Raw genomic sequence first — 25,058 nt, 5'->3', positions numbered from 1 at the left:
CGAAACTGGACCAGCTTGAACGACAAGGTAACGCTGAAATAAATTAAATCGCGATAATTAAGGCGCAACGTTAAAACAAAAATCGGAATGTAAAAGGACGGCTGGTTGGAAATGACGTTCCTTCGAGGAGTGGCTTTCGCTTTTATTGCTCGAATCCACGGATTCGCGTAGATTCTTAACCTCTGACGAACGTTTCGCTGGCAAGAGGGTCGCTTGAAGGGGTTGAAAAGGGTCAAGAAGATGTCGACATTAAAATTCACGCTCCCTGAGAATTAAACGCGAAAACCATCTATAAAAAAGGTTGAAAAAGTTTTGCTTCTACGAATCGTTCTGCAGAAAAAGGCACGGTTGCTGGAGAAGTGTTGTTTTACAACCGGTCGCGTAATTCGAGGGTTACCTTGAAGGCAAGATCTCGGCCGAAGCTCGTAAAGGGTGGATTTTGCGCGTGCAAATGGTACTAGAATCAAACAGAACCGAACCTGATCCCGTTCTATTCGAAAGAAAATAATAAAAATTGTTTGTAATAGTTTCTATTTTTTTCGAGAACGATACGAATTTTCGCAAAATTGAGCTAGAGGAAAAAACTGAACTAAAAAAGTCTCGCTTTTTTATTCTCGTAGCTTCTGTTGACATTGGAAATTAGGTCGAAAATAAACCAGCTGTAACGGGTAGCGAAATTGAAGTTGTACAAATCGCCGACTCAATTAGAGGAAATCAAAGCTGAACGTAAGTTCCGGACCTGGTATATTTATCTTCAAATGCTTTTTGTATTCTTTCGTTTTTTCCTACGCTGTTTTGTTGCTCTTCTAGATTTCGGCGCACGTTAATTCTCATTTCGCAGGATAATCTATGAAATTCTCGCGTGGAACGTATACAAAGGGGATTTTTGCCGACATTACCAGTTTATCTCAAGATTTAGGGTTACTATCCTTTTGCTCTTTTCTTTTACCACCCGTACGAAACTTATTAAATCCATTCAGGATCGTAGATCGTTCAGTTTCCCCTTGTTGAAACTTTGCTTTTTATAGAAAACTTCTTTCCTCCTAGAATATATACTTGAACAAAGTTGTTTCATCCGCAGCAAATTAAGTCGCTAAACAGTAAAGAAACCGTAACTCGTTTTTATTTCTTACTTAACGTTAACGCTTCTGATAACGCGTTTCGCGCTCTGTTACAGCAAAATTTCCCGACGAATAAGCTACATAGAACGTGGCAACGACTAATAAATGCGATACTCCTCGACGAGATTAAAAATAAGAAAAAAAAATCCAAGGCTTTGATACGGTTTGTTTCTTCTGAAACCAGGTAATTCCTGCCCTTTTATTGCCAGTGCAAACGAACACGCGACTCATATTCCGATATTATCTTCGATATGGTTGCTGTCGTGATAGGCTAAGGGAACGCGAGACTGTTATAGATGACTGTTAGATGCGTCAAATAAGGTAGGAAAGGTACATTTTGAAATTGGTAAATGATGAATATCACTGTAACTTATTGTCGTCTTGTGAACTCAACATACGACCTCGTTCATAAATATTATCAACGTGTACAAATTTCCTAGTAATTTTAATCAGCAACCGGAGTTTCAAATTCGTAAAGTTTACGCAAAGGATCGATTTGCTCGTAATACCAACGTGGTGTCACCGGACACTTGGTCTGCATTGGACAACACGTTAATGCTACAGGATGTGAAAGTGTTAAAATAAAGTTTCCGAGGCTTACTTAACTTTCTGTACGTGTCCTAGTACTCATGGACAGCGATGTATATTTTTTGGATATGTATATTATACGAAATTGAAATTGTTTATATAAAATGTGTATCACAATGTTTCAAACATACAGAAACCATCTGTTTTACTGCATATTAATTATTGAAAAAAAATGTATCGCGATATTGCACGATAGCTTTAACGTAGAATAAAATTGGCCTGGTTTCCATTTCTAATTTCCCAGTTATATTATGTTCTATTCGAAACAAGCTTATGTGCTTCTGAACTTTGATGTATAAATCAACAACGACAAATAATATTAAATTATCATTTAAATCTGCCAGAAAAGAAGAATCCAAAAGATGATGCGAAAAGGTTTGATTACAACCTTTCTTCCATCTCTGACAAAGGGAACGTGAATTATTAAAAGGTTTGTCATCCAATAAACTCTACGAGAAAGAAATCGAACAAACTAGTGGTTTGCACGCTGATCGTAACATTATCGTTCACCATATTATCGATGTCGATTAATTTAGCTCAAAATTATCGTCCAACATTTGCGAAGTTTATCGATCACAATGTAGAAAATCAAACAACACGATTGTATTATTCATTCTCGAGGAAAAAATTATCGTGTTCTTAAACAGTCACGATATTACGAAGGTTCGTGCCACCTCGTTCAAGGATTAGACTTAGGGAAAACGATTTTCTGCATGTTATGTGGAAATAATCGCAATTTAAAGTCTCTTTGCTCCAAAACGACGTTCAGCTAATCTCGTTTGGTTTACACGGCACCCATTTGATTTAATGAGAGTATAGCTCACGTAGGTACCCATAAAGGCGTAATCAAAATTCCATAAATATGAAACACGTGTATAAACGTTGTTATCCGAAAAAGCCGAATAAAATTCAATGCATGCATCGTCGTAATTTCTAACGCAGAACATCGAACGACGAAAGACGTTGCACCTATTTATAATTAAGTTCAACGTACGTTTAACTGACCGATTCGCCAGATTCACGTTTGATTTGGATCGCGCGCAAAGTAATTTTCCGCTTCCGATCTCGAATGGAACGTGCACTAACATGTCAGACATGTATACAAATTGAGATAACAGAAACATGATAACTTGATTAAAATTGAAGAATCACTAAGAAATTATCGAAACGTTTAAGAATTGTTATTTCGTTTAAAACGTTAGACGATGAAGTCTCTCGTCCATCTGATGTAACATAATTAATATTCTTTTTATACTTCTATTTCTTGATCTCAATTTTCATCAATTCTGATATTTATATTATTATTGTATCACTTGTTATTCGATTCCATGTACACTGCAAATGATTTTACGATACAGACTGAGATTTTGAGTAGAGTAGTTCTTAGCGTACGTCATCTATTAATTCACTTTCAATCCTTTCAACAGAGTTTAGATAAGAAAACAGCCAAAGAGAGATTAAAAGAAAATCGGAGATATAAAATGAGAATATAAAAATAGTACTTTGTCTTAATAATTATATTTACGCCTAATCTACCAAATTGCGAAGCAGCTACAAGAATATCGCCATTATCGCTAGACTGTCGGCAAATTTTTAAAATCCTCTAACAGAGAACTCTATACCGTTCTGTTTGTCCCGCATCTCGAACACTGTTCTCTCAACATAGAATTCTTCGTTTTGTTGTTTCTAAAATTGGCGACCCCGCTGCAGCAATTTTTTAAAACTACGATTTGCTTTTAACGTCTCTCGGGTTGTTTACGTTGGAACCGCATAGATTCATTGCCAATGCTACTACATTTGTCTTCAAAATTGCAAACGACTATATTATAAATTGCTGGGAAATTCTGCAGCTATCGGAGCTCGATGTTTCTCCGGGGACATTCAGAAAATTTCCCTTATTCTATACATCCGATATTTAGTTGTGTTAAACGTATATGTGACCACGCCACTCGCTCACGCGCCAGCTACGCTTTTTCTGTAAATCGTTGCCCACGTTTATAAGAATACATTTAAAACGCTTGACATTCGTCTTCGTCTTTGTATCACGTATGACAAACGCCATATTTCAATTATACAGTGTGTCAGTTTTATCTGGAAATATTTCGAAAACCATAGATGAGACAAGAAAATTGATTTTCAGGCAAATGTTATACAATTTTGACGGGGTCATATTATGCCGATATTTATTTTATGCTGGAATAACTTTGAAAAGCCCTGTGAAAGTAACGCTTGTGTTTTTTAAATGGGAACTATATTCTTTTTTTTTCATATTTTTATAACTGACGTCGAAGCGCTTCTTATTTATATTTTTTGCATAAACCCATATCCGGACATTAATTCTTAAGAAGAATGCGAAGTTGTATTAAACATCTAGAAACGACTAGTCGTTTCAGGGATAGTATTTCGGTGCATACACACGTACTCGCATAAACAGCTCTTTTTAGAACCATCAATGATGTATAAAGTCTACAGGAGAAATGGATAACGCCAATTATGTCGATATATCAAGTTTGAGATTTAATATTTCGATAATATTTTATGCGGAAAGTACGTAGTAGTAGAAGCAGGTAATGTTCTGAAAATGTTTTGATGTTGTATGGTGGTTGCAGGAACGTGGAATAAGAAAATATAGGGCTTTTCAAGGACTCTTCGGGGTGAAATAAATATCACCATGATAAACCCCTCGAAATCGTGTAATATCTGTTTTATTGTTCTCGAGATACTCACGTGTTTCAGGGTAAAGTGGATAAAACCGTAAAACGTTGATAAATGTATGTTCGTGTTGATTATGCTTAAACCAAAGAGTATTGCCCGTATGAATAAACGAATGAAACAAGATAAATTTCGAAAATTTGCGAAGAGGATGGGGAAACGTATGTTTACTTCCAGAGTCAAAAAGCAATTGTGGTAATAGGCTGATCGACGGCGTACTGAATTATAAAGCTGTTTTTTATCAAAAGAAAATAAGAAACTTATCGTGTTCTTTCCTCATAGTTTTCAGTTGTGACACTTTTAGAATATACGTGCGACACTACGAACGCAAGGATGTAACAATAAAGGCAGCTCGCGATCGTATTTTTCTAAAATCGAATTAGAAGATTCGAGAAAATTCCTTTGATCTCGTTCGAATCGCGAATGCATCTCACCACCGGTTTCCTAAATAATGTAATTTCTGAAAGCCTTTCATAGACCAGTTCGATGTTAAATTAATCGAAAGTGCTTCTGAGAGAGAACGAGTCGGTTTCTTACGCGTTGTCTGAATACATCACGGAATTCTTCGTCGGTGCTGGCAACCTTTGTGTTACGTAATTCGTCGTCCGTCTTTGCAACCTTTGTGTTACATTTTCATCGATTCGACGCCGTAAATGTGGCGATCGGGTGCAGAATGCCGGAAAGAAACGGGAAATTGGTCGTAAAAGGTGCGCGATCCGATAACGCGAGCTGGGGACGCATAAAAATACGAGTTAATCTAACCTTAAGCATCGCGACGATCCAAATATTGATCGTCACGGAAGCAAGGAGGCCAAACACGATAATAAGTCATGGAGAATCATTCCCCCGTGGAACGTTCAATTATGAAAATAACCGGAATGTTAAAATATCGTTAGAGGCGTTCTATCGATCGAGGTTCAACGATCAAGACGGTAGGAAAATGCCATGGACGAAACCTTTACGTAGGAATTTTCTATTTAACATAAAACAGATCTCTATCAAAAGAACAAATCTGTGTTTGTTTCTCTGCACAAAATTAGCGTAGTAATTCACAATGAAAATCGATCAAAATTCAACGAAAAGCATAAGTTCTAAAGGAAAGGCGAGTTTCCTTTAAGTAAAATTTTCAGATTGAAAAGCATATAAATTTTTCACCACAAGGATGCAAGTTAGAAAATTTCCTATTCAACGTGTCACAATTCTATTTCGAAAGAACAATCCTAATTTGTTATTGAATCTGTCAAACAGATAACACGGTAGACTCGTATAGAAATATTCTAATGAAAATCTTAATCGAAACAAGATTAAGACAAATATAATGAACAAAATTTAAAAACACGAATAAAAATATAAATTTCCATATATTAAGTTATACCGGATAAATGCAAATTACAAAATACCCCTACGTACTCTGACACGTAACAGTCCTCGACAAAATAATTCTGATTTGTTTCTCTCTAGGAAATTGCCACTTGTAATGTTAATTAATCAGAATTTCTCGACTAATAGCTTTGGTAGAAATCTCTACCTACGCTCTGCTATCCGCGACACGGCGTTCTTTGAATTTATTAATTGTAGCGTTAATGTATGAGTTAGGATAAATGTTACATTGTAAATAGTTTAAAGGAATACAGCTTCTGTTTAGTTTTAAAATCAGCAGACAACAACGAGATGGTACAGTTCTTACGAGACACGTAGGCTTAGGTTAAGATATGTGCATGTGTGTACAGCTAGTGCCTGCGTGAGGGTAAGGGAGTGTTCGCCAGTGAATGTTTCTTTTTATCTAGCGATAAAATAATAATTCAATTTCCAGAAATAGTCATCCGCTCTATCATCCTTAGATAGTTCAGCTTCTGTCTAGTTATATTAGTTAGAAAATGCAAAGCAAACTGCAAATTCCTAACCTCTTGTGTCCGATTCAAAGTTCGTGTCGTTGAATTTTCACGTTGATATCGAACATAGATGTCGTGGTCCGCGCGGTAACTTCGTCGGAGCGATAACTATCCAACGCGTATTTGCATATAATTTGAATAAAACGAAGGAGACATCATTGAGTGTCGAACAAGAAGATTAGTGACGAGATCTGGCATGTCAGTTACTCGTTAAATTAGCGGCACAATTTCGTGCGCGTAATTAAAATTGATCGTTTAACCGACGAGGGGGGCGTGTAATGCAATGACGTGACTATAGACATCGCATTGTTAGATGCTGCGGTCTGGTCTCACGCGACGAAAAACTGTGGTTTAATCTAAATAGACTCTATGGAACAGATTGCCCGTAGCCAATAAAATCGATGAAAAGCACGCACCGTTTTTACAAAAACATCATTTACGCGATACATGCAAGTTTATCGATTAAAATGTACACTTTGTGCAACGTAACTGCGTCGGAACGTTAGGAGTTGATCGACTGTTTTACCGATCGAACGTGCAGCTTTTATTTTTGAATTGAGCGCCAGAAATTCCACACATACCTAGAAATATCAATAGAGCAGAGTATCGTTACACAAACTTTTCCTCACTTTTACTTTGATCTACGCTTGATTTCCACGTCCCGTCATTGATCACACAAGACGCGCGAAAGGACAAAAGGAGGCAAAGTGACAAACGGAGCGAAAATCCGGGAGGGAAGATTCAAATGTCTCGAGGAATTTACGTGTCGTAGAATAGTGACAATTTACTTACGATTGATGAACGTCGTTTCGAGGGTGGCCGTAGCGGATACTGAACGAAAACCAAGAAATCGGCGAGAAAGGTAGAAGACAACCGCGTCTGCTCGTCACCGCGATACTACTGGCGGTGGTTGCTCTACCCACACCAGAAAGTGCGACCCAGGAAGCAACCCCCACCGGCCGTCGACCGGTCGCGATATAGCAAGCTACCCCTGTGAATCGGTGATCCTTCGATTTCGATCAACCTGATCGAGTTTCACCATTGACGTCGTTTACCACGTTGATGTCGAGGTGGCCGTCACGCGGTAACCAAGCATAATTCATTCCATCGATCAGATCTCGATGGAAATTAATATATTCTACCGATAAGGAATCGCTGAATATAAGTTCGCATAGAAATGTTACAGCTACGGTGCATTAAATAGATTCTTGATTTATTGCGATGATATTCATGGAAAGTTAATATAATTGTAATGGCAGAAGGTGATGGGCGGATGCAAGCGACATTCAGTTACACGCATAACATGATATCGATGTGTAACATGTATACGTAGATGGTACTATCGTACTTTCGCGTTGAAAACTTTATAGTTCAATTCCATTGTACCTTAAGTCGTCCTTGGATTTCTGGCATACGCCCCTATAAACCCTAGAATATCTTAGGAATTTGCAGATCGTTTCCGAGTCAAGACATCGTGCAATTCGCCCCTCTCCTTTTCACGTTCTTTCTTTCTTTCTATCTCTTTCGTCGATAGAATTTTCTTCTCCAATACCTTCATTTATCGTTGCAATCTCTTTTAGCAATCTCTGCGCCTTTTGATCGATGATATCCGTTTGATTTTGTATCTTTACGTTGGTTTTTCTACTATTTCCTGGTATTGTTGTAATTTCTTCTATTCGTAATCGTCAAAGTGTCTCTCTCATTTCTAAAATCCTCCTGATATTGTTACGCCCACTTAAACATTTATTTTTATTGTTAGATCGTCCTTTTTGTTACGCGTCTGCTGTTTTCTTTTTACTGCTAGAATTTTACTTTTTGAGATCGATGCTGTTTTTCACTGGTGGAGTTCTTTTTCTGGCCCAAATTGATATCTTCCGTGGGTGTTTAGGTTCTCGAAGCAATTATTATAGATATTTATTAATCCATGTGCACGTAAATCGAGAAAGAGTATGAGAAATATTCATAACATCTATTGTTTTTACGGCAGAATTCACAATAAAGGAATGCATGCCATTATGGTTCATTAGATTGCTTGAACAGGATTAAAAGCTTTATGATTCTGTTTCATACAGATTGTATACAAACGGACTAAAACGAATCACGATACGGTTAAATATTGAAACAACTGCAGATTGTAGCGAATTAAAAAGTTGCTCGTCGATCTTTCAAGCGAAAAGATCCCCTATTGACTCTATTGCTGTACGATTGCCGATATTTTTCCAAATTAACGTGTGAGAAATGTTAGCCGAGTTATAATTCGCTTATGTGATATATGTATCGCACATAGGGTGTTTTCCATTTTTTTAGTCAAACTATGAGAGCATAATCTACAAGTGAAAATAAGAAAAAGATATTACATAAAATTTAGCAGTAAACTATTTATGCAAATGCATATTTTTTATGGATATAAAATTGATTTAAAAAATGCACCCGAGGTAGAGAATTATTTTATTTATTAAATATAACAAATAACAACATTTCGTTAGTGAGACCTGACATGAACTTGTAAATAAAATACTCAAATACATTTTTTATGTTTTATATTCTGTGTATTTTTGCAGCTTGAAAATTCCCATAAATGTGTAAAAATAGTCGACCAACTCGTCATAAATCATAAATAAATAAATCAAATTTATTATGTTGAAGATATCGCGAGAATATTATCAAATATCAACAACTAACTTATTAATTAGTTGTGTTAATTCTTCCTGCGTTGTTACTTTTATATATTCTGCAACAACAAATTTGTTCCCATGCGCATATTTTATATTTCAAACTGTGTTCGATATTGGCTGATAACTTTGTAATAAAGCGTTTACTGTGAAATTCGCTACAACAGATTTCTCTTATTTTCGCTTGAAAATTCCCTTACCTTTTTAACGACAAAATAGAAAATACCTTGTATAAGAATTATTGAAGCTAAAAAGCGTGTTAATAGCTACGTTTCGTTGCATTATGATTCTTCTGAGAATACTCAAAACGCAAGGACTCTCGCAGTAGAATAAGGAGCCACGAACAGACTTACTTCATTCACGTGATCGTAGTTGTATTGAGGTGCACGTCAATGCCATCTGCACATATCGACTTAGCGGATTCCACTCCGTGTCCCATCGTAATTAAAACGGTTTAAGATAAAGAGTTGACATGCTTGAACGAGTCCTCGTCGCCGGGAATTTATCCACTGTGCGAATATTCAAACGTCCATACGTACCATCGTAGTTGGCCTTAATTAAAATTTCTTAATCGCCTTCAACAGTGGTAAATGGAACTCATTTTGCGGTTACTTGAACCGCTATTTCAACCACATAATACGCAAATACGATTTACAAATTGTTAAATACCGATGACACAATGAAGGATTAAGCAATAAAGAGGATGGAGAGAGAATAAGGAAGTCGTGAATAACTGAATAAATCATGATTTAAATCCTGTTCTACATTGTAGAGTGCATTGTGTAAAATATATTTCTTCTTGAACAAATTCACCAATAGTTCCGTAGATGTTATAACGACCGGGTAAAGAACCATAGTTTCGAAAATATCTAAGAGAAATGTTAGAATAAAAATTAAGAATTTCCCGCGTATTTATTTCCGTAATTTTGTCACAAATTTGAACTGATATCAGTAATTTCAGAAAAATTACAAAAAACAAATTCACTGTTTCAAACTCTAAAGTTAGTGTGTTCCCTTGAACGACGTCAAATACAATTTTCGTATCTGGGAAAACCACTCGACTTGAATTACAGAACATGTTGTTACATAACACCAGGAGGCAAATAAAAATGCAATATTCGAAAAGACTTGTTGATGGAATATGAAATATCGTCCCTGTGGTTCGATATTGGTGTTTCAACGATGGTAATATCATGGATTACATAATAGCACCGCTTTCACGAAATCGCGACTCGATTCGAACATGTGTTTGAATTTTGAATACACGAAAGTTGGCCGTCTTCTGAAATATGGATCAGTGAAGTGTACACCGTGTGGCCTCGAATGGAGGCGTTTTCTCGCCCCTCTCCCCATCCCTCACTCTTTCTCTCTCTCTTTCTCTCTCTCTCTCTCTCTCTCTCTCTCTCTCTCTCTCTCTCTCTCTCTTTCTCTCCTCCCTGCCATTTCGTTCTCCGACCAAATATTTGGTGCAAACACTCGACTCTGATTTTATAATTCCGGTCGAGTGGGGCATAGCTCTTTCAAAGAAACTGCCTACCATTTCAAACTAGTTTCGTGCTTTTCCCACCTGGCCATATATGCATAGCTACACAGTGATCCGTGAAACGAATGAATTTACTGCGACGGAAAAAGCAACTGTTTGTTTCTCTTGCGGCACTAAACGAATCCACAGCGAAACAGGCGCCGCGAGGACCTTACGCCCTCGTTCGTTTGGCTAACCGATTATACGAGCAAACTTTTTTATCACGGTACAAACATAAGCCGATTATAGATCTGTCGGTTTAATCTGTTGTATGGCGAGATAGCAATTTTGTAAGTAAACTTAGCGAGGAGCAATTTTGAGGTATTATCGCTGTACGAGTGAGTAACTTTAAAACTAGCACACAAATCACGTCGAGCGAAAAATTTGCATGGTTAATTCGAAAGTTATTCGACAAATTACGGACAGCCAGCAAATGCTAAAGTGTGTCGTTTCGTAGATGTCAGTAACAAAAAGCTGGCAAAAATTTCGCTTGTTTTTCCTGGATCAAGCGTGTATCAGATGGCGTTCGAAGCTTACTTTTCATGGAAGACATGTGGGATATTCAGATTCGTGTTTTATCGTTGGTATTTTACTCTTGCGGTAGAGAAAGGTGCGATTGTTCTTATCCAGGAGGGATAATGGAGCGCGCTGATTCTGGGTTTCATCGATCAGAATCTCCCGCGTTGGGAATAATGTATGTATGTAACGGCCACCAGATGGAGGTAGTGTTAGCTAACGGAAGCTATCTTCAACTCTCTCGTCGAATACTCAACTGAAAAGTTTGGCTTGCTTTTACGATGAAATTGCAGCATAGATGGCACTTATTTACGTGATATAACCAAAGGAAATGGATATTAAAAGAACGTCTACTTTTTCATGGTTCCAAAAGGAAATTTTTATTAAGCCATCGTAAAATACCATTTCTATGCATGTAAAGTATCACTTAATTAAATTCGAAAAAATATGTGGGATAAAATCACTTTGGAATATATCATGGTCTCCCGGTGTTCCTAAAGACACGTAAATTGAAAAAAAATGGCGGACATTATATCCATTGGAATACTATAAAAAGACATAAAACGTATTGTCAATATTTCTCGAAGTTTTACCAGGGGATTCAATATCCGTACCGTGAACCGTAGTAAAGGTCTTATTTATGAGTTTAATACCTATCGTTAATCCAGCCTAGCAATTGCTGCTAAATTAGAAAAAAAATATTAGGGATATACTTCTGAAAGAATGCCTGTGGAAGCGCCATGCAAAGAAATTTGACATTTTCAATTGGAATTCGATGAGAGGAAAATGTTACCGTAATAACACCTGTTCTTTCATGAGATTTGTTGTTTTGAAATGCATACTTTCGTCGAATTACGACTAGAACGGCGCAGACACAGAATTTCTTTTAGAATACCATTCCCGACTCTATGAGAGGACATCAGTTACCATATATCGGGAATAACGGTGATTGCGCGCAAAGTGCGACAATGTTGTGATATCGTAAATTTCTGGTCAGTTGAACTATCTATTACGAATTAACCAATAGCAATAAAAGAAACAAAATATCAAGAATTTCTCTAAAAAATCGGAAACTACATGAAGATTGCTAAAAACCAAATACCTCGAAAAATTCTGTGAGTGAATTGCATAATGTCTGTCTCATTTCGACCAGAATACTACGAATCGACGTTTGCGATTTAACGGATAGTGGTTGGCATAAGGTAACGGAATCGTTTGGTATTCCAACGACGCTCTGGTCAACTTAAATGCTCTTGATTGCATCGATTGTAGCGTGAAAATGGCATCATCGAACCCGATAGGTCGTATCGTGTACATACCATGTCACTTTGATTCCGAAATTGACCGCGGAATTGTTTCCTTCGTAACTATGCATAACTCTTAACGCGCGGAGCAAATAGTATCATTTTAATTTGTATAGAGACGTTGTAATGCAGTTACAAAGTCTCCTTGTATAATTAAACTTACTAGTAACATTATAAGTTATTATTGTTATAAGTTATTAGTATGCAAAAATGAGTATGTAAAGAAAACGCAATAAACAAAAGTATAATATAAAATATTCAGAATATAGTACTCGTTATAATGTTCAGTGAGCGAAATCTTTAATTAAGCTGTAATTAAACTTGATGTCTTTAATTATATCAAAAATATAAATATGCATAAACATTCGTAGCTCATAATAGAATTAGCTTCAATTAACATAATTAAAAATATACCGAGATTTTGGTTTCTTTGATACACTTCCCAGTTTTACTTCGTTTCAATTAACTCCTATGTTTTTAGTTTCTCTTTTGTACACGCGACCTCTATGAAACACAACAAGGCGTCTTTTCATAGCGTTAGAGAAAAATGGCATAATACTATTATCGAGACATTTTAACTTCGATAATAACATAGGTTTCAATCATTGCACGCATCAGGATTGCTTTAATTCCTCTTCAATAATTTCCAACAGATAGGCTACGTACAAACTACTGTCGCGTCGAGTGCGATAAAACCACAGCCGTCATACCGAAAGTTATGGATTTGAACCAGCGGCGAAGTTCTACTAACTCGACATCGTGTAAATTAATCGCGGGAAACTTCGAGCGGCTGCACTGAAAAGTTACCATACAGAATTTAAAATAAACGTTGATTCATTTTTCCCTCGTTCCCTGTTAGCTTCCTTTATCCTTTTTCTTTTTTTTTTTTTTTTTTTTTTTTCCTTACTAGAGTACATACACTACCATTCACAAGTATCTGGACGCTTTTGGTTAACTAGAATTTTACAGAAATGTACGCAATAATAAATTAAAAATCGGAAACAGCACTAACTATGTTTCTTGTAGAATCAATAAATAATTATACATTTAAATGATCTCTTTAGATCCTCGATCCTTAACGTTTCATACAATTATACTTCCTCAAACATTTATTTCTATTGGGAAAACTTCAAACCTTTCATTTCATGGGCGTATAGTATAATGAATTGTACAGTGTAAACGAGATATCGATAATTAGAAATTTTTCAAATATTTAAAAAATTTAAACGGAGGGGAAAATTAAGCTTGGATATACCCAGTTTGCTCTTGAATTTAATTTATATTGCAAATTGGAAAATCTGAAGATACGTAATTACAAAATAGTAGCAGATATGCAATTAATAATTCCATTAATCATTATATATAATTATTAATAATTTATATTAATTATTCCATATTGGTTTCTAAATGTCAATGTAATTGTATCGTAATATTCTATTATACGCAGTTATGGCAATTATAAAGAATAAAAAGCTTGCAGGTTCATTTAAATAACTCTTTGATTAAAATACATTTTATATCTATATACTAGTCTATATACTTAGTCTATATACCTAGTCTATATACTTATAAAGTCTATATACTTTAGAACTGCTGAGCACATAAAATAAAGTATCAAATGTTTTCTTTTTTTATAAACACTGAAACACGTTCAGATATCTCATAATGTTAGTGGTATTTAGTATATTCGATTATTAGAAGCTTTCTTTGAGATAGACACGAAATCCATTAAGATTTTGCGTCGACGGGTCTTATTCCTCTTCCCTCGGGACATTCATCGACCAATGTATTTTCCTTTCATGCTGTATTTTCCTTTTGCGTTGGCACGGAGACCAGACTGTACCGTGTATACCTTTATAGCGATTTCAACGAAACGCCAAACCCGCTTAGGGTATCCCTATTTGCTTCCTACTTAACCAAACCAGACAGGATGGCATAACGATTGGTAGATAAGCGGCAAATCTGGACCACCCACTATCGTTTTGTAGCTGAAGCATGTGGGTTATGAAGATGACAGTGATTGCGGGGCGCCCATTTTATTCGTTTGGATGGAACAGGGTCAATCATAACTTGGTGACAGAAGGAAGGGTGGTAAAATTTCGGATAACCTGAAGAAGATGCTGTTCCAAAAATACCACAAAATTATCTCTCTCTCTCTCTCTACCTCTCCCTTTCTGTTTGCTTGTTTAGTAGAGACGATATAATTGGAAAAGAAAATGAATGAAACACAAAAAAGGAAAAATAGATAGCAAACAGGAAATGACGAAACACGAATCTGTGAACATACGTATCACTGTCAATTGATCTAGTTAATCCGACGACAAAAACATCAACGTTTTAAACCGAGATAAAAAGAATAAAATAAATATCTATCAAACGAGTTGAATATATAAAAACCACGAATCTTCTGTTTATATTTCGTTTGGAATTGAACGGTTGAAAGTTGAATTTAAGTACACTGAAATTTATCAGGACTTTAACGAAACGATTGTGAACACGATACAAAGGACAAATCGCAAGTATCAGTGAGGAAAAGGAACCATCGAGCAAATCGAGAATTAATAGGATTAATTGTTACAACGGCGAGTCAATATCTCTGCTTACCTCGAAGCTTGTTGAACGAAGATCTTCTCCTTTCAATGGATCCTGTTCCTGGCTCTATAATTTTATTAAAAGTCCGTCTTTTTATCGTAATCGATCAAACGGACCTCCAGTAGCAGCTGTATACCGACAGGATCCATTTCTGCGTGGTAGATGATTCGACACTTGCAGAATTATATTCACGCTGGAAAACTGATCGACACTCCCGATAGACCGAAATTACATTGGTATATGCGGCGAAATTTTTACAGTAATTTAGAAGCGAAGCATATTAGAGTAATTCGTCGATTAATCGCGAGCAAAGGCTACGAAATTTCCAACGAAAGCATAAATTAACCAAATATATAAATTAACGCAATTTCCTATCTCACCATCGATCCACAATACGAGTCGTGTACGAACGAATTGCGATCGCGACCAACGAAACTCGAAGATTAAGAGATTAGCGGAATTTTATTTTTTCGTGTTACTCGTTTCGACGTGGCAGACTTGAAATCCTCGTTACATATTAATGAATCGTTCACGAACGTCCCAAGATCGCGACCAACGAAATTCGAAAACTAAAAAATTAGCAAAGTTTTATGTTTTTGGCACATTTGCCAATTATTTCTACGCGAGAAACTAAAAACCTTCGTCACATGTTAACGAATCTACGAACGTTTCGCGACTAACGAAACTCAGAGCCGGAATTTTGTTTCCTTCCTTCGTTTTGTCGTCGTCGTCGTCGTTCGGTCGTCAATCGTTTTGACAGGAGAAACTTGAAATCCTTGCCACGTGTTATTGAATCTACAAACGTTTTGCCATCCACAACTATCGAAACTCAAATATCAAAAAATTTGCGTATTTCTTTTTTCTTCGTGCAGTACGATTAGCAATTATTTCAGCACAAAATGCTTGAAATCTTCGTCACGCGTTCGTACACAATTCACGGTATAACAGTGTACAACTGGCGATCGTAACTATCGAATCTTGCAGACTGAAGAATTAGCGTGCTTTTCTTTCTTCTGAACACGGTTACCAATCGTTTCGGCGCGAGGAACTTGAAATTCTACAACTGTATGCGTCACGGTTCGATGTGTATCTGTTGGTTGTTGTCACTTACCATAAGAATTCTAATTGAATTCCAAGTGGATTGGCAAACGCAACAAGGAACGCGGCGCTGCGTAGTCGTAATCTGGTCGATTCTAGAAATTCCTGGCGTGGCTAATCCGCCGGAGTGACCATCGGTGACGATGCTGAAAGAAAAATACGGTGGAGGATGCAAAATAAATAACGCCTCTGTTTGGCTACTGTTGCGTCGTATTGATTTAATCCAGAACGACCAAATGCAACAGATGCATTCCTACGGGAAATCATTGCCACTTATGAACGCGAGCTCTCTTCAGCGATTCCAAATTGGCGCGGAATATTTATCCTCGCGCGGTTTATGTGTACTCCTAATTCATTGTATCATTTGCACGAATGTTGCATCCATGATAATGTAATTAAACCGATTGTATAATTAGATATTTCAGTTATGATTTATCCACAATTCAACGTGACTGTCTATCGTGAATTTCTAATTAACTCCGATTAAATTACATCATTCAGTATACAAGGAAATTCATCGTACGGAATCTGCTTACCGAATTTGTTGATTTGACAAAAATACAATTGGAATATTGGGTGGTTGATTGTAGTATATGGTAGAAAAAGGTTGAACAGAGAAATAGATTAACGTGAACATTCTTCCTAGATCGAATAGGTGTGTTTTTGATTACGATTTGAAAAAAAAAACGGGTGGTTCGAGGAGGCGCGCCCTTCAGCCAATGTCAGGCGTCGAAAGAGGAGAAAGAGTAGACAAAACGATGCATCGTGTTTTGCGACTGCGTCGAGGGAGCGTGGATCCTGGACGAATCCCAGTTCCGCTTCAGTTTACGGCGCGCTGTCGATTTCGACGAATTGATATCTCAGAGTGAATCCATCGGTAGATTTTCTCCTTGTAACAATAAATGATTACGACCTACTCTAAACACCCTATTTGAAAAAGTTACCTGTAGTAATAATTACCTGTAATAATAATAAAAAGTATTAGACGTACGATAGCAATCACGATAATAGATAGAAACGTTAGAAAAGTAATACGTAGATTAACAAGCTTTGACATTTCATATTTTATGTTTCGGCTAAGTGATTTCCTTCTAATCTCCACCATTTTATCACAGTGGTAAATAAAGAAACAAATTCGAATTTTTTCATAGAAATCTGAATTTCTTTACGGCCGGCTGATTTTCATTTTAATTTCTTATATTCTGGTTCCATAGATTCTTGTTTGAAAGCCAAAGAAGAGTATCTCGTCGACTTGAAGGTCTAAGGAACGTGAAACGACGAAGCACCGGGTTGCGACAACGTAACGAGTGAACTTGCCAGAACTGAACGCGTGTGAAACGCGGCGAATTTAAGCGGAGCGGATCTACGAAGGCCAAAGTCCTACAGTGGTGGAAAGAGGAAGACAGAGTAAAAGGTATTATTTACGAAATCTCTGACGAATCGAGTTACCGATAAACAGAACACATCGAGTTAAGTCCGTTCGACTTTATTTTACAAGATGATCAAACACGAAAGCGTTCGTAAAATTCTGATATCATTAGAAATAATTGCAAGCACATTTGCAGCTTACAGAGGAGTTACTTTAATAATTTTTAACGGAAAATCGGTCCGAAATAAAAACTACGAGATAATTCTCGACGATAGTTTTTTAGATAGACTTTTAGATTTGACGATAATTAATATATAGAATAAAAAGTAGTGCGGAATATTGAAAATAATTTGATAATCGAAGGATACAAAAGGACAATTAAATATTTCGTTTATGACGAATCATCGAACTTGTGAAAAATTTAAAGATACAAAAATGCAGACAAATATTGAAAAATATGTGATATAACCAAAGTAGAGTATTATTTCCAATATTTATGATAATTTTGAGATTAAGATGATTTATGGTGTTCTGAAGATGAAACAAATCTCCGTTTACATTTAATTGTTGTATACGTATCTTTAAGAAATATGTGTTTGTGGATCAACTTGACCGAGAAATCTGCCAATTATGAGTTCACAAAAAGTGTGATTTTTCATGAACCATACGAAAAAGATTTTGTCGTGCGGGGTAAAAAAATAGAGCGCAACATATATGTACGCAAATACGTGCAGCAGAAGAAGTGGCGAATAATTGATAGGCAAACATTTTTTGCTCGGCCAGAGTGTTCTAACACGCGAATATATAGCCAGACTTGCAAGTGGTTTTCTAATTTTAAACATTAATGCCTTGGGTCCGACAATGTGTGATCACGATGCTGTTAACGTCGTTTTAAATTAACAACGTGCATCCATTTTCACGAGTAATTCGTATTGAATTATCGTCGAACCACTGTCTTTTCTTTGCATCGCGCTTTCGAGACAATATTCTTCTGTAAATTATCCATTAACGAGTTTCCTCAATATAATATGTGTGTTGCACGAAACATGTTAAAACTTGATTAACCCTATATCAAAAGAAAGACTGGCGATTATATTGGGAAAATTTGACAGAAATCTGAAAATGTTTACGAGCAAGGGATTACGAGCTTCATAAAAGGCACCGACGTATTTGAACAGTCGTTTTTCGTTATATTAGACATCATCCTTTGTTTCTTCAAACAGAAAATTCATATGCATGAAACTACCCCTCAAAACGATTGCGAGTAGATTTCATATTCATTTAAAATTTTTCAAATATTACAGTCTCATTACAATGCTAATAAAGTTTCGAAATGTTTTATACGACACACGTACAAGTGGTTTGATAATTCTCCGAACACTTTCATGAACCATCGTATTTTACCCGATACTACGTATAGTGTGCAAAGAAATACAGCGAATAATATTGCAATGTACGCGAATAATTTGATAGAAATTATATTCTGACTAGGTCCGATATTTCATGGCATTTAAAATACGGTCGAAAAAATTCGTGTAAATGTGGACCGTCGAGTTGATGGTCATATAAATTGTATTTCACGAATTGTAGTTCGTACACGAAGAGCGAAATTAAACTCAGCTGCTTATACGTGACAAGATTAATACGGATGGAAGGGAATTTTGATTAAAACTAAGGAAAAAATTCGACTGGAATAAGCTCGAATAAAGCCTTTGATTTATCAACCTATGATCATCGAAGCGAAGAAGCGTTTGCAACAAAAATGGAAAAACGAATATGTATAGAGAAACTAGCGCATGTATGGAAAGTAGAGCGAGGGAAGAAGTTTCTAGTTATTTTGTTCGATAAGAGTTTCGGCGAATCGGCGTGGCTTGCCGCTTGCGGCAAATTTCCAGTTTATTAGATGAACATGCAGAAATCTGCATGATAAGAAAACTCTGTTAATTTTAATTCACCTGGCGTAAGAAAACTACGGGAATAAAAAAACATTGTCTACTTCTTCGCAACTAATTTTTCAATTTATCTGAATCGGCAGCCACTCGCTTATTTATGAAAGGAATAATTCCATAACGCGAATTTTATTCACTTTGAATGCAGATTGACAAACATTCCACTAATTGTTCTAAAATTAAATTCGTAACAAAGTTCTCTATTTATATTTAAGTTTATCGAGAGAGCTAGTTGTTCCATCTAAAGAACTATGTTAATATTAAATACCAAAGTGGTTTCCAGAGGTAGGAGAAAATCAAAGGTAAAGGGAAATCAAGCAGGAAGATTGTATCAAGAAGTAATGTATTCCGTGACCGTCAGTTAAGCGTACAGTGGTTGCTTCTCGTGTCAACTAAGTTTGACATAGTACCTCAAGTTTCTTGGAAATGGTGTTGCTAACACTTACCGTTTCTCATTTGCATCAAACCAGGTAAAGGTGGGCCTTGGTAAACTGCTGAATAAATTTATTTTAGATTAACAAAATAAAAAGTGGCGAGTCATTACTGTCTCTCTCTCTCTCTCTCTCTCTCTCTCTCTCTCTCTCTCTCTCTTTTATTTTGAGTTTAGAAATGTTTAATAAATACTTACAGTCGATGGATTTGTTTGCTTTGAATCTCTTACGTAGATTGCCAAAAGAACAGTTAAATTTGATGGGAAAGTAATAATACCACATCAAACACGACTATTTATTCACATGGCACACGTCATACTAATTATTTGAGAAATTCTATTATAATAATTGTCTCCTCTAAATTGTTTTTTACGATGTTACTTGAACAACGTGCACGTGTTACTTCGACAATCTGGACTTTTACGACATTTCCAAATTTTTCAATGCCAGTTGTGGTTAACAGCTGGACGTTTTATTGCTAAGATTTTCCGCTGAGATTGCGTCGTGCAAAGTCCTTTAATACGCACAAGAAATACGAAAAGCGGCAGTAAATCGAGACTCACGGGAATCCATAAAAAGGATTCACAGAAACCTTACGATACCCTTGACGTTTCCAAATTTCGTAAGTTTACCGCGATCTTTGCGATTAAAAACGTATGTAGCTCCTTCTATTTATTGTACGAAGGGTAAGCTTGCTCCTCCTTTCTGTGTAGAAGAAACTGGAAAAAAAGAGAGTATCAGTCCCTCTTTGGACTTTGTCCCTTTAAATAAGATGCAAATAAACCCGAAATAAATTATTCCAGAGCTCTCTTATACAGTTGGATCTTATTACTAAAATTTTGTAAGTCACGCGAGACACAAATTGTTGCTGTTAAATTCTCATGACGAATAGTAAAGAGCTTGTTAAGAAAAAAAAGGGGCGGAGCCTCTTGTAGCTCTGGAATATTTAATTCTGTTCTTTTGTTTATCTTTAACTAATGTACGTGATTTATCCAGGATTTTAAAATGATTGGTAAATACTTTCTTACTATTCCTGGTATTCGGCTTCGAGCTGTTCGTTGGACGTTGAGTGAAATCACTCGAAGTCACGAAAGTCACTCGATTATCGAGTACCCTCAGCATCTAGCGAAAAGAGTAGAACGGTGAATACGCTGTAGACCTTGTCAAATAAACAGGGGCTTACGAAAGTATTGTATCTGAATACGTCTCATAAAAAAAATTTTATAAACATGTTGCGTGTATTATAAATTATTTTATCTGTTAAATTGCACATTTTCCTTAGCAGATTTAATTTTATAAAGTTACATACCGCTTGTCTCGCACCATTTTAATTTTCTTACCCTTATATCCACGTTCCAATTGATTATTCGATGCAGAGATAAACCTAGCGTCACGATTAATTAAAAGAATCATATTAAATCCATTCAGCCATTGTATCATGTCCATATTATCATAATTATCGTACTATATTTCTACTATATTTCTGTGATATCTGTTGAAATATTATCTTCCATTTTATCCTATATATTATCTTCATTTAATATCTACCCAAGTATAAATATACGCTGATTCATTAATATTACATCAAAGCACGGCTTCCTTGATGACGATCAAATATCAGCACACGTTCCTTGAAACATAATAACTTTATTAAAATCCAGCCAAGCGACTTCATCTTTTTGGGGAAGTTAGAAAGATTAGATTACTGGATGACGTGTAAAGATAATTTGAAGAAATAGCAATACGGTTGGAATTTCGAAATAGGAAGTAAAGGTCACTTTTTACGTCTTTTTTATCTGGGCCTGTAGTAAAATTTAAACAACACATATTATATCAGTTAGACTAGACTACGGATTTTTATATAAATTATATTTTCGAGAATGCAATTAAGAGAGAAGAACCTCGGTAGAAAATTGTTTTACCTAACAAGTATTAGAGAAATCATAGTACTTTGAATATTTTAAGTATTTTTTATATTATTATATATATAACGTTCAATAATTGGATAGTTCCGGGATCGATTCTGAAGTCTGAAAATCGAGTTTTTTTTATTATGAAATAATTAAAAATACAAAAATAAACAACAATTAATATGCGTCTATAACAATAAATAACGATAATTATCAACACGGGAAATAACAAGTCTTTGGTAGAATGTTTACCTGAAAATCGAGAATCGATTTTCAACGTCCTCAGCTACCGATATTTCTTCTTCAGTCTTTAAATCTTAAATCTTCAGTCTTTAAAATCTTAAATAACTATTCTGTAACCTTGCCTGTCTCTAATGTAACTCTCTGTCCGTCCGTTTGGGAAAAACGTGCTTCTTCAAATGGTCGTCCGTAAAACAAAGGAAGATCGTTCTATCCGTGAAACACAGCCTGTCGTGCTACCCCTAAAACAGAAAGAATCTCTATCCTACATGAACTCTAGGGAGTTTACATCTCCCCTCCTCGTGTTCATAATTACATCGTTAATTATCTTCTCTATAAGGGATCAGCTTACTTGAGTGGAAGAAATTCCCATCAGATCTCCGATTACCGTTATCCACTTCATATATGAAGTTTGAAATCCTTCTTAGAATTTTGAGAGGTCCTTTCCTAATTTCTTCCAGCTTATTTCTATTCATTTTGTTTCCGTTGTGGGTGAAGACTATATCACTGTATTCTTCAAGTATTCTTCATATTCTCCATTATTCCCTTAGGGACGATTTCAATCATTTTTCCACACAGTAAATGATTTGGGACAAATCCCGTTACACTGTGTCTGGTGTTATTGTACTCTTCTACGCTTTCTTCTGCAATTTTTGTCCAGTTTCTCTTTTTTTTTTTCGAATTGATCTTACATCTGATGCTGTTTACTAATGTCTGATTTACCCTCTCGTTTAGTCCATTGGAGGATGGACAGTCAATCGAGGTGAAAATTAATTTAATTTTCTTCTTTCTCGCATACTCGAATTTCTTTGGATGTCATTACTGGGTATCGATCTGCACGGATAATTTTTATGGAATCAGTTTCTCCAATCTTCATATTGTCCCAAAATTCCCATTAGGTTATTTGTTGACTGTATACTTTCTCTTTCAATTTTATCTTGGATTTCGATAGGTAATCCAATGACAATCGGGTGCACCCTCACATCTTCAGGCATTCTTCTTTTTACTTCTTTTACTTCCAATATTAGTCGTCCTTCCTCTATTGCATATTCTATGAACGAACCTGAAAGGTATATAAAATTGTAAGCATATCGTATTACCGACCAACCTTTACTCTTAACCTTTGAGTGCTGAATACTCGCGGCCTATGCCGTCCGTACTTACGGCGCGTATCTAGCGCTGACGATCGCTATGGACGAAATAATTTTTCGGTAGATTGAACTCTGTTGATTGACTATTCAAAGCACAAATCGTTATAAGTTATAGCAATTCTTTTGCGCGATATTAAATGATTGAAGAAATTTTTTAATTATTTTTAATTATTTATTATAAACATTGAAATTTACAATTAACTAGAATTTGGGTAATAAACTAGAAAACTAAATTTAGTAAATAGAACACAAGTTAATAATTTAATTGTATGTGAAAATCTCAGTGCTTGAGAAAACTAACAAAACCATATGTAGAGTTTTCTTACAAGTGGTGATCACTTCAACAATAAGGAGACACTATTGGCATTTGTTTAATGCCGTAAGGAATGCATTTATATTTATTTCACACAAATGTAGTAGTATTACTTCTACGTAGGTGTTTGGAACAATTGAGAAACCCATACATGTGTCGTTAGTCCATGCCAGTCACTTACAGAAAACGAGTATATATATCCTTAGTCCTTACTGATAGCTTTCACCAGACACCTATATGGGCCCACAGCACTCAAAGGATTAAAAGTTTTGAGAAATGCTTCCTCCAATCTTCCCAGTTGTGTCCTTCAGCTTTCAGCAGATTCCTTTGGTACTGCTTTCTTTCTGCTGTTTTTCCTAGATACTTTCTTAAACCTTTGACTTTTTCCTCATTACCTTTTATTTTGTATCTTTTGCATTCCTCTTCATGCTCCGATATCCAGTCTGTGGCTTTTCGAGTTCCTTCAAATTGTTCTATATTGAAGTTTATTTCCTCTATTTCCCTCTTATCTCATTTTCGGAGAGTCTCTAGAAGTTTTACCATGTCAATTTCCGTCTTTGTTTTTCTTGTGCGAGTTATTTCTGGTTCCTCTAAGACAATGTCTCGAAATGCGAAGCTTGAATCCGTATTGATATACAATGTTGCTGTCTCGTCATCTATTGTGAGTTTAATATTTCTACATTGGCCTACCTTGGTTAGACTGTTTGCGACCTTCTTCACTATTGGTAAACTGAATAATTGTTGATGGTACTTTTCTTCTTGATATTCCGGGGGGAAAATACAGCATATTTCGTCTTCTGGTCTTCTGATAGATTCTATATCTTCTCTATCTTCTACTGTTTCGCGTTCTCGTTCATGACGACGCATAGGTTAACTTTCAGCAACATGGCGTAGGGAAAGTCGATTTATAAGGTTCAATAATTGGATAATTCAGGGATCGATTCTAAAGTCTGAAAATCGAGTTTTTTTATTATGAAGTAATTAAAAATACAAAAATAAACAATTAATATGCGTCTATAACAATAAATAACGAAAATTATCTACACGGGAAATAACAAGTCTTTGATACAATGTTTACCTGAAAATCGAGAATCGATTTTCAACGTCCTTAGCTACCAATATTTCTCCTTCCGTCTTTAAATCTTAAATCTTCGGTCTTTAAAATCTTAAATAACTATTCTGTAACCTTATCTGTCTCTAATGTAACTCTCTGTCCGTTCGTTTGGGAAGAACGTGTTTCTTCAAATGGCCGTCCGTAAAACAAAGGAAGATCGTTCTGTCCATGAAACACAGCCTGTCGTGCTACACGTAAAACGAAAAGAATCCCTATCCTACATGAACTCTAGGGAGTTTACATCACCCTCCTCGTGTTGATAATTACATCGCAAAATTCACGTGTGAGATGGAAAGTTCAATAAGGCGGTTATGTATATTAACCCGAAAGAAAGCTCATGGCTTTGCAACGCGTTACACGCAACACGGAATTTCCCTCGCTGAAATAATCCTATTACAAGGATACGATATTCCTTAAAAGATCTCGCAATGTAATTCTCCCTCTACAACTTTTTGTTAGGTTTGAAACACGAGAGTTTCGAGGCTCTGCAAAGTCTCGCGAATCTAGAAGTCGAGTTTCAACGTATTTTCGCTTCTTATTTTATAGCTGTTAATAATTATTATC

At 35.9% G+C, this 25,058-nt stretch overlaps 1 protein-coding gene and 2 long non-coding RNA genes across 4 annotated transcripts in view; 1 reads left to right on the top strand and 2 right to left on the bottom strand.

Annotated features, from left to right (window-relative positions):
• The window catches only part of LOC126922566 (neuropeptide CCHamide-1 receptor-like), a 189,286-nt gene extending 179,696 nt beyond the window's left edge, over positions 1-9,590 (bottom strand). The window contains exons 1-3 of one of the 2 annotated variants that reach the window (XM_050735283.1): positions 9,339-9,487; positions 8,126-8,204; positions 7,106-8,047 (exon numbers count right to left, since the gene is read on the bottom strand). The gene's annotated coding sequence lies outside the window, so the exon portion shown is untranslated. Of the gene's footprint in view, positions 1-7,105; positions 8,048-8,125; positions 8,205-9,338 lie in introns of both variants that reach the window. The other variant, XM_050735287.1, reaches the window with a different exon arrangement.
• Positions 1-25,058, top strand: part of LOC126922648 (uncharacterized) — an 85,485-nt gene that overhangs the window by 25,779 nt on the left and 34,648 nt on the right. The gene's annotated exons all lie outside the window — the stretch shown is intronic.
• On the bottom strand, positions 19,662-24,861 carry LOC126922641 (uncharacterized). The gene is made up of 6 exons (XR_007712865.1): positions 24,459-24,861; positions 23,776-24,330; positions 22,640-22,979; positions 22,233-22,560; positions 21,929-22,158; positions 19,662-21,396 (listed from the first exon to the last, which is right to left on the bottom strand). It is a non-coding gene; the product is annotated as an uncharacterized LOC126922641 (long non-coding RNA).

Source organism: Bombus affinis, chromosome 12 (genome assembly GCF_024516045.1).
Source record: "Bombus affinis isolate iyBomAffi1 chromosome 12, iyBomAffi1.2, whole genome shotgun sequence".
NCBI classification, from domain to species: domain Eukaryota; kingdom Metazoa; phylum Arthropoda; class Insecta; order Hymenoptera; family Apidae; genus Bombus; species Bombus affinis.
The sequence above is the reverse complement of the archived record's forward strand: the minus strand, read 5'-3'. Positions and strand labels throughout refer to the sequence as shown.